The following is an 8,451-nucleotide window of genomic DNA, read 5'->3' as shown; positions in this document are numbered from 1 at the left end:
CTTCTGTAGGACTGTGTACCCTTTGTTCATGAGAAAGAGTACGTAAGGGAGACTTGTGTTTCAACGTAAAGAATGAGCATAGCTCCATGTTTATACTTTGGCCATGTGTAGATGCCTGACTGTAATTTAGTAGCTCATCTTTCACTATATTGTGCTGCTAACTAGAACCAACACCAATCTCTTTCCCAAACATGCCACCTTTCTTTCTCTCCTTTTGAATAACTTTAGAATACCTTCTCTATTACACTAAGCATCAGGATGCTAGTTATTTAGTAGACACTTAAGATATTTGTATGTTTTCCAACTACAGAACTTTTCTTTTGATGATTCCCCTCCCCTTCTTCTCTGTAACCATCTGGAATAACTTATTTGGATCTCGAACCACCTCTGTTGTTTCTCTTATATGCTCATGTCTCTTTTGAGAATTTATTTTGTTTTATTTATTTACATCCCAGCCATTGCCCCCTTTCCAGATCTCTCCTCCTACAGTTCCTCATCCTCTTCCTTCTCTCCCTTGCCTCCAAGAGGGTGCTTTGCCTCCTACCAGGCTCTCCCCTTCCCTGGGGCATCAATTCTCTCCAACATTGTGGTGGTTTGTATATGCTTGGCCCAGGGAGTGGTACTATTAGGAGGTGTAGCCTTGTTGGAGTAGGTGTGTCTCTGTGGGTGTGGGCTTAAGACCTTCATCCTAGCTGCTTGAAAGTCAGTATTCTAGCAGCCTTCAGATGAAGATGTACAATGCTCAGTTCTGCCTGTACTATGTCTACCTAGATGCTCCCATATTCCCACCTTAATGATAATGGACTGAACCTCTGAACCTGTAAGCCAGCCCCAATTAAATGTTTTCTTTTATAAGACTTAACTTGGTCCTGGTGTCTGTTCACAGCAGTAAAACCCTGTCTAACACAAGGATTAGCACATCTTCTCCCACTGAGGCCAGACCAGGTAGTCCTCTGCTATATATGTACCAGGGGCCTCGGACCAGCACATAACATCAGTAATAGTGTCAGGTCTTGATACCCCACCTGCCATGAGATGGATCACAAGTTGGGCCAGTCACTGAACCACATTTCCCTCAGTCTCTTCTCCATTTTTGTCCCTGCAGTTCTTTTAGATAGGAACAATTCTGTGGCAGAAAAATTTGACTGTGGGTTAGCAACCTGTCTCTCCAATTGAAGTCCTTGTCTATCCACTGGAGGTAGACTCTGAGTTCCCTCTCCCCACTGTTAGGAATTTTGGCTAAGGTGATCCCCATTGAGTCCTGAGAGTCTCTCACCTCCCGGGTCTCTGGTACTTTCTAGAGGGTCCCCCCCCACCTCTCTCAGCCACCACCAAGGCTGCATATTTCCATTCGTTTTTTTCCTGTCCCTGTCCCCATTCCTCTGCCCCCATAACTGATTCTGTTCTCCCCCCCCCACTCAGGCCCCTCCCTCCCTCTGCTTCCTGTGATTATTTTCTTTGCCCTTCTAGTGAGATTGAAGCACCCTCACTTGGGCCTTTCTGTTTGCTACACTTCTTAAAGTCTGTGGGTTATATCCTAAGTTTTCTGTAATTTTTGGCTAATATCCACTTATCAGTGAGTACATACTGTTCATTTCCTTTTGGATCTGAGTTACTTCACTTAGGATGATATTTTCTTTTTTTTTATTAGATATTTTCTTTATTTACATTTCAAATGATATCCCCTTTCCTGGTTTCCTCTCCGATAAACAAAAACAAAACCAAAAAAACCCCTGTTTCCCTCACTCCCCCGGCTCAACAACCCACCCACTCCTGCTTCCTGGCCCTGGCATTCCCCTACACTGGGGCATAGAACCTTCACAGGACCAAGGGCCTCTCTTCCCATTGATGACCAACTAGGCCATCCTCTGCTACATATGCAGCTGGAGCCATGAGTCCCTCCATGTGAACTCTGGTTGGTGGTTTAGCCCCTGGGAGCTCTGAGGGTACTAGTTAGTTCATATTATTGTTCGTCCTAAGGGGCTGTAAACCCCTTCAGCTCCTTGGATCCTTTCTCTAGCTCCATCATTGGGGACCCTGTGCTCAATCCAATGGACGGCTGTGAGCCTCTACTTTTGTATTAGTCAGGCACTGTCAGAGCCTCTCAGGAGACAGCTATATCAGACTTCTGTCAGCCAGCACTTGCTGGCCTCCACAATAGTGTCTGGGTTTGGTAACTGTTATGTGGGATGGTCCCCAGGTGGGGCAGTCTCTGGATGATCATTCCTTCAGTCTCTGCTCCACACTTCCATAATTCCATAATTAACATCCATAATTCCAGTTCCAGGGAATCCAGTGCTTCCTTCTGACCTCTGTGAGCACCAGGCATGTATGTGGTATCAAGGAATTCATACAAAAAGTAAAATAAAAATGTATAGAGGTTGAGAGATGGCTCAGCACTTGGGCACTTGTTTTTTCAGAGTCTCTGTATTCTGTTCCAAGCATCCGCATAGTAGCTACAGTCATCTATAACTCCAAGTCCAGGTGATCTGACGTCATTTTATGACCTCTGAGGGCACTTCGTGCATATGGTGCACACTCATATACATAAATAAAATGAATAAGTCTAAACAACGATTTTGATGAATGTAAGTTCTTACACCTAATCTAATATTTTCATAGTATTTTGTTATCTATATTTTCTTTCTTTATTGCTGTTTTTGATAATTTGCATATATTTTAGTGTGTTAGCAAAATATAACTAACACATTAAATCTACAGTGTCACACGTAGTACTGCTGAATATTACAAACTATTCAAATGAGGTGAGTCAAGTAAAAACATTTTAAGGTGTGACAGTTTGAATGTGAAGGGTCTCTCACAGGTTCATGTGCTGAAGGCTTGGTCTCCAGCAAGTGGCGCTATTTTGGGAGGATTTAAGTAGCTCACTGGTAGTGTACCCTGAAAAGAGACACATTCTGCTTCCATCCCCCTTTTTAAAACTCCCCCACCTTGTCTCCTGTTCACAATGAGGTAGGCCATTTTCCCTCGCCATGTGTTCTTCACACAGTATTCTGCCTCATTATACACAAGCTAAGATACAACACAGTTGAATGAAATTATGAGGCAAAATAAATTCTTCATCCTTCAAATTGTTTTGTCAGATATTTTTGACACTGCAATCAGAAAGCTAAGTACCTCAGAATAAAGAGAGAAGACATGTAGACAAAACAAACAGTTACAGGGGAGATACTTGAGGATCCCAAGGAAACCCTCGAATAAGAAGGAAATGCCTCTTTTTCTTGCATTAAGAGAGAGTGTTCTGTGTGTAGTTAATAGATAAAGCAAAGCATGGTGGGAACATTCCAAGTCCCTCTGAATAATGGAAAATGGTGAGAAGTGGCCAGGGGCTGGATTATTGTCTTAGGGTTTCTATTGCTGTGGTGAGACTCCATATAAGAGTTAACCAAGGCAACTCTTATAAAGGAAAACCTCTAAGTGGGTCTGGCTTACAGTTAGTTCAGAGACTTACTCTGTTGTTACCATGGCAGGAAATATGATGGCATGCAGGTAGACATTGCACTGGAGAGGTAGCTGAGATTTCTACATTCTGATCAGCTGACATCAGGAAGAATGAGACACTGGGCATGGCTTGAGCAGCTGAGACTTCAAAGCCCACCCTCAGTGACACTCTTCCTCCAAAAAGGCCGCACCTACTCCCACAAGGCCGCACCTCTGATAGTACTGCTCTCTGTAGGTCCATGTGGGCCATTTTCTTTCTTCCTTCCTTCCTTCCTTCCTTCCTTCCTTCCTTTCTTTCTTTCTTTCTTTCTTTCTTTCTTTCTTTCTTTCTTTCTTTTTTAATGTGTAAAATGGAAGGATTTTATTGTGATACCAGATAAGAAACCATATTTACATCTGCTAGCAACCCAGGAAACATGAGTCAGTACTACTGATTCACATATTCATTTTGAATTAAAGGAAGATGAGTCTGACTGCACTTTCCAATATAAATTGCAATGATTAGAATTAGCACCTTCTCTTAAAGTTCTGTATTGAACCACAAGTAAGTATAGTTTATTCACTGGAGCTAGATCTAAGAAAGCTTACAAACTTTCCAGTCACCTCCCATCTTTGCTGTTACACCTGCCTCTCCATCACCATGCTGGATCCCTCTCATCTTCCACATCCTTTCCAGGGGAATCTCGAGGCAAGTGTGTCTGTCTGTTCCCTTGAAAGAATACAGACAAGCTCAACTCCCCCAACTCTATTCTGTCCTCTTGAAATGAGTTTCATATTGGCAGAATAAATAAAAATACTAGTAGGATTCTGAGAACCTAAATTCTGGTTTCCTTGCATCATAAATTACAGACAACTCTGTCGTATGTTTTGTAGACACCCATTTTAACTATAAGACTTTGTATTTGCCTGGTCTTTCTCATTTAATCTTCACTGTTATCCTGAAATTTACACAAGGCAGTTATACTTTTATAGAAATTCAGTTTCAGAGAGGTCAAACAATATGGCCAAGAACCCACAGGTATAACATAGCAGAATGAGCCAAACTCTTATTACTTCATCTGAGATTCTATTACAGTAATGTGCTATGCTCCAGAGTTTAAGTGAGTGAATCAGTAACTTTCTAAGTCCCTTCAGGGATTTATTTTCTACTTCACCTGGCTATTTTTTCTCCTAGGATGAAAACAGGTATAAACATTTGGTTATCAAATTGGATCCTCTTATTTTTAGTTGCTCTCATATTTATCTCATTTCTAAATTTAAAGGAAGTTATTTGTTCAAATAGTCTTAAGTATTACCTCTCAGAAAACTTTTCAAGTTACCTATTTCTGTTTGTCAAGAGAGAGACAGCTAGCATGTCACAGACACCACTAATTCTTCTAAGAGTTATTTCATATTTAAAACCAATTTAAAACATTAAAAAACCCTCATGGATTTTTATTCTCTAGAGTAGTAATATATATTTTTCTTCCTTTGCACTCAGTTTCCTCTTTCTTCACTTGGGAAATATAGTCCCTGTGTCTCCTGCTGTATCTGTCTCTAACCCAATGCCAGTCTTACAGGAGTCAGGGGGGCTCTTGTTTTCAATGTCTCCTACAAAGATCAAGCCATCCTAGACTGGAAAGTGAAACTTAATATTGAATCATTTGGGCCACATGATCAATACTGCTAACATATACCCAGGAACTACACATACACAAATTAAAAAAAAAAATTGTATGAACAATCCTGAAGAAGTAAAAGAGCTCTCAACGTTATGGCCCTCAACTCACAGTAACTTGTAAAATTTAATACATGAAAAACAAGGACACGGAGCTTGGCAGCACACGTAGGAAATTGTTTTTTCAGTTTCTTCATTTTGATTGTAATGCTTTCCTGTCTTCAGGAGGGAAGGTTTTGACTTTAAAAGTAACGAAATATTTGAGAAGGGAATTTACATCCTGCAGTTCTAAATGGTATTCTTGGGCGATTTTCTCAGCAGTCCATGTTTCTGGAGAAAGTTTATGGTTATTGAGAAGGGTCAATGCTTCTACAACAGTAATCTTGCCTTTGGGAATGTCCATGATATTCATATTAAAGTGATCTCCTATCCGCAGTCTGAATTCCTTTGGTTCTTGCCGTGGTTCAACATCTTTTACCGGCAAGGAAGGCACCGGATCTTTGGAATCGACATTGACATCTCTTAGTCAATGACAGCAGCTTGTTATCTTTTCTAGAAGCTTCTTCTTCGATTCCTGGATACTGACGCAGGTGCTCCTGCAGGAGACCGCGGGTGGAGGTGTGCTTGGGTGCCATGGAAGGCTTCCTCTTGCTAATCTCCTGCTCCGCTCTCTTCTCCACGTTGAAGTTCCTGTAGGTGCGGGTCACGTGAGCCCCCATCTCTACATTATGATGCCCTCAGTTCACTACGCACCTGGGGAGACACCGGCACGGGTGACCTCTGTATGCACAGAGCATGCCCATGTGGGCCATTTTCATTCAAGCTGTTACAATTACAGAGAATCAATCTCCTTGAGTTTTTGTGTTTCAGTATTATTTAAGACAATCCTTCAGTGTTTGTGCAATGTCTCAAAGACACTGAGAAGCAACATGGTTATTTATTTATTATTTTGGTTAACACAAAACTAAAAAAAAAATCATATCATGATTTGCCTTTGCATTATGTTAGCTTGAGAAGGCATCGGCTCACTTCTACTACCAACCAACAAGCAACTAGTGTTTTCCCAACCCCATCCCAAAACACATATCCATCATCTCTTGGGATGTGCTGTACTGAAAGGATGTACACTTGTTTGAATCAAAAATCTCAAAAAAGTGTGTTAGGGTGCATGTGTGTATAATAGAGGTGAACAGTCACTGGGTTGGGAGCTCACTGAAGAGCTAGGCTGGCTGACCAGTGCACTCCATGGTTTTACCTGTTTCTACCACCCTCTTCCCCACTGCTGAGGTTACTGAAACATGTTGCAAGCTTAATTTTTACTTGGGTATTGGGGATCTGAACTCATGCTTGTGTAGCAGGAATTTTACCAGTGTTACCTCTCCCTGGCCTTGAAAATCTAGGAAAAATCCTTATCAAACCTGTACATCTGCTATGACTTTTAAATCACTGCCCTTCACCGTGAGCACACACACAACGGATTTTGATTTCCCCCTCATTATAGATATTCTCGCCCATGCGTCAGCACATTTCAGATGAGCCCTGGAACACACTTGTGTCCTGTGGTTGCACTGCCCAATGCAGTAGCTACTAGGTATAGGGACTATTTAAAATGAAATTCATTAAAAGTAAACAAGATACTCAGTTTTGCAGCTCTCTGTCAAGTGCTTCTGAATTGCATGCAGCTAGTAGCTACTGCGCTAGAGACCAAAATAGGGGGCATATCACCGAAAGGTCTCCTGGTAACAAACAAGACATAAAGTCAACGTTGAATTGAAATAAAAAAAAAACCTAAACATTTAAATATACCAAATTGACTTTTTTGAGTGTGAACAATTAAACATAAATATAGATGAAAATAGATACCATGTTAATCATAGTACCAAACAGCTCCATCAGTTCCCCCTCTCCTCTCAAATCCAATAGGGCCATTCCTATGCTGATTTAATGGAACTATGTGATGTGCATAAGTGATAAACATTTATTATTTCTAAGAGGCATTTTGAAGACTTCTTGCATAGTTCTATACTGATGATCCTATTGTATATGCAAGGGCTTCCTTCCAATATCAGAATTTTGGTGACAATCTAATGAAATATTAGAGGTTCAAGACATATGAAACAAAGATACAGAGGCTTCTCTGTATCCTTTCTGCATTTCTGTCCTTTCTGTGCTTTCTGTCCCACGCCACCATCCATCAATCGTGTCGTGATGAAATGTCACATCACAGGATGGTCTTCGTGACCCTTTGTGAAATATTAACTGTCCTAAAGTCAAAGGCAACATGCCATATCTCCCCAAAAATGTACAATGTCATAGTGAGCAAGCCCTTGTACTTGGGGGTAAATGTTGCAACTCGAGCATTTGCAATGATATGGGCCTGGAAGCAGGCACCCCACAGGACATGTGATAGCAGCAGCCGGGGCAGTGAGACAGCTATGGAGCAGAGGAAGAAGGAGGTTGAGTTTTGTGCCCCTCAAAAGGCTTCAGGGACCAAACCACAGCTTGTGTCTTCCAGACATTGAAGTTCCATCATCTGTTTATGAGAAACCTCCCTCCCACCGCTGACTGCTCCTCCGTTGCGTTTTCAAACAGCTCAGCCCACACAAATGACAGGCTGAAGTTAACGCTGTTTCTCTTAATTGAGGACTGTCAAAAATACCAACATGCTGGAGGTGGTGGGATACGGCTGTTTTGCACATCAGGGTTGCTGGCTCTCATATGATACACTTAATCTGCTGTGGCTCCAGAGTTGTCCTAGAGAATAAGAAAGCAGGCAAGGGACACAATTCCTCCGGGCTATCCTAATTCACGTGTTAGATGCCATTAAACTGGCTAGAAAACAGGAAACAACATAGGTGTTCAGAGCCAAAAATAAAGCCCTGTGCCATGTCAGGAAATTCTGAGGACACAAAGGGAGCCTTTTAATTAGGACTGAATGCCATAATGCACCTACAGAGTAGACCTAGAAGCTCTTGGCATGGACTTCTCCCCAACCAGGTCTCAGGAGCTAAAAATTCACATCTGAGTGGATGGGGGTGGAAGCCAAGACAAAACCTTCATCTCTAGGGGTTGTCTCTCTCTTAGTCTTTCTGTCTTGCCATCTCTCTGTCTCTCTGTCTCTCTCCCCTTCTCTCCCTCTTTCCCTCTCTTCTCCCCTCCCCTCTTCTCTTCTCCTCTTCCTTCCCCTCCCCCTTTTTCCCTCCCCTTCCTTCTTTTCTTCTCCTCTTCCCTCTCCTCCCCTCTTCCCTCCCTTCCCCTCTTCTCTTCTCCTCTTCCCTCCCCTCCCCTCTTCTCCCTCTCCCTTCTCTCTTCCTCTCCCCTCCCCTCCCGTC

The 8,451-nt window shown here is 42.2% G+C and overlaps 1 pseudogene; it reads right to left on the bottom strand.

Moving 5' to 3' along the window:
• Nucleotides 1–5,222: 5,222 nt before the first annotated feature.
• On the bottom strand, nucleotides 5,223–5,838 carry LOC116092389 (annotated as a pseudogene).
• Nucleotides 5,839–8,451: the final 2,613 nt, after the last annotated feature.

The sequence above is a fragment of the Mastomys coucha genome, unplaced genomic scaffold (assembly GCF_008632895.1).
Source record: "Mastomys coucha isolate ucsf_1 unplaced genomic scaffold, UCSF_Mcou_1 pScaffold15, whole genome shotgun sequence".
NCBI classification, from domain to species: Eukaryota; Metazoa; Chordata; class Mammalia; order Rodentia; family Muridae; genus Mastomys; species Mastomys coucha.
This window is presented reverse-complemented; position numbering and strand designations above follow the sequence as displayed.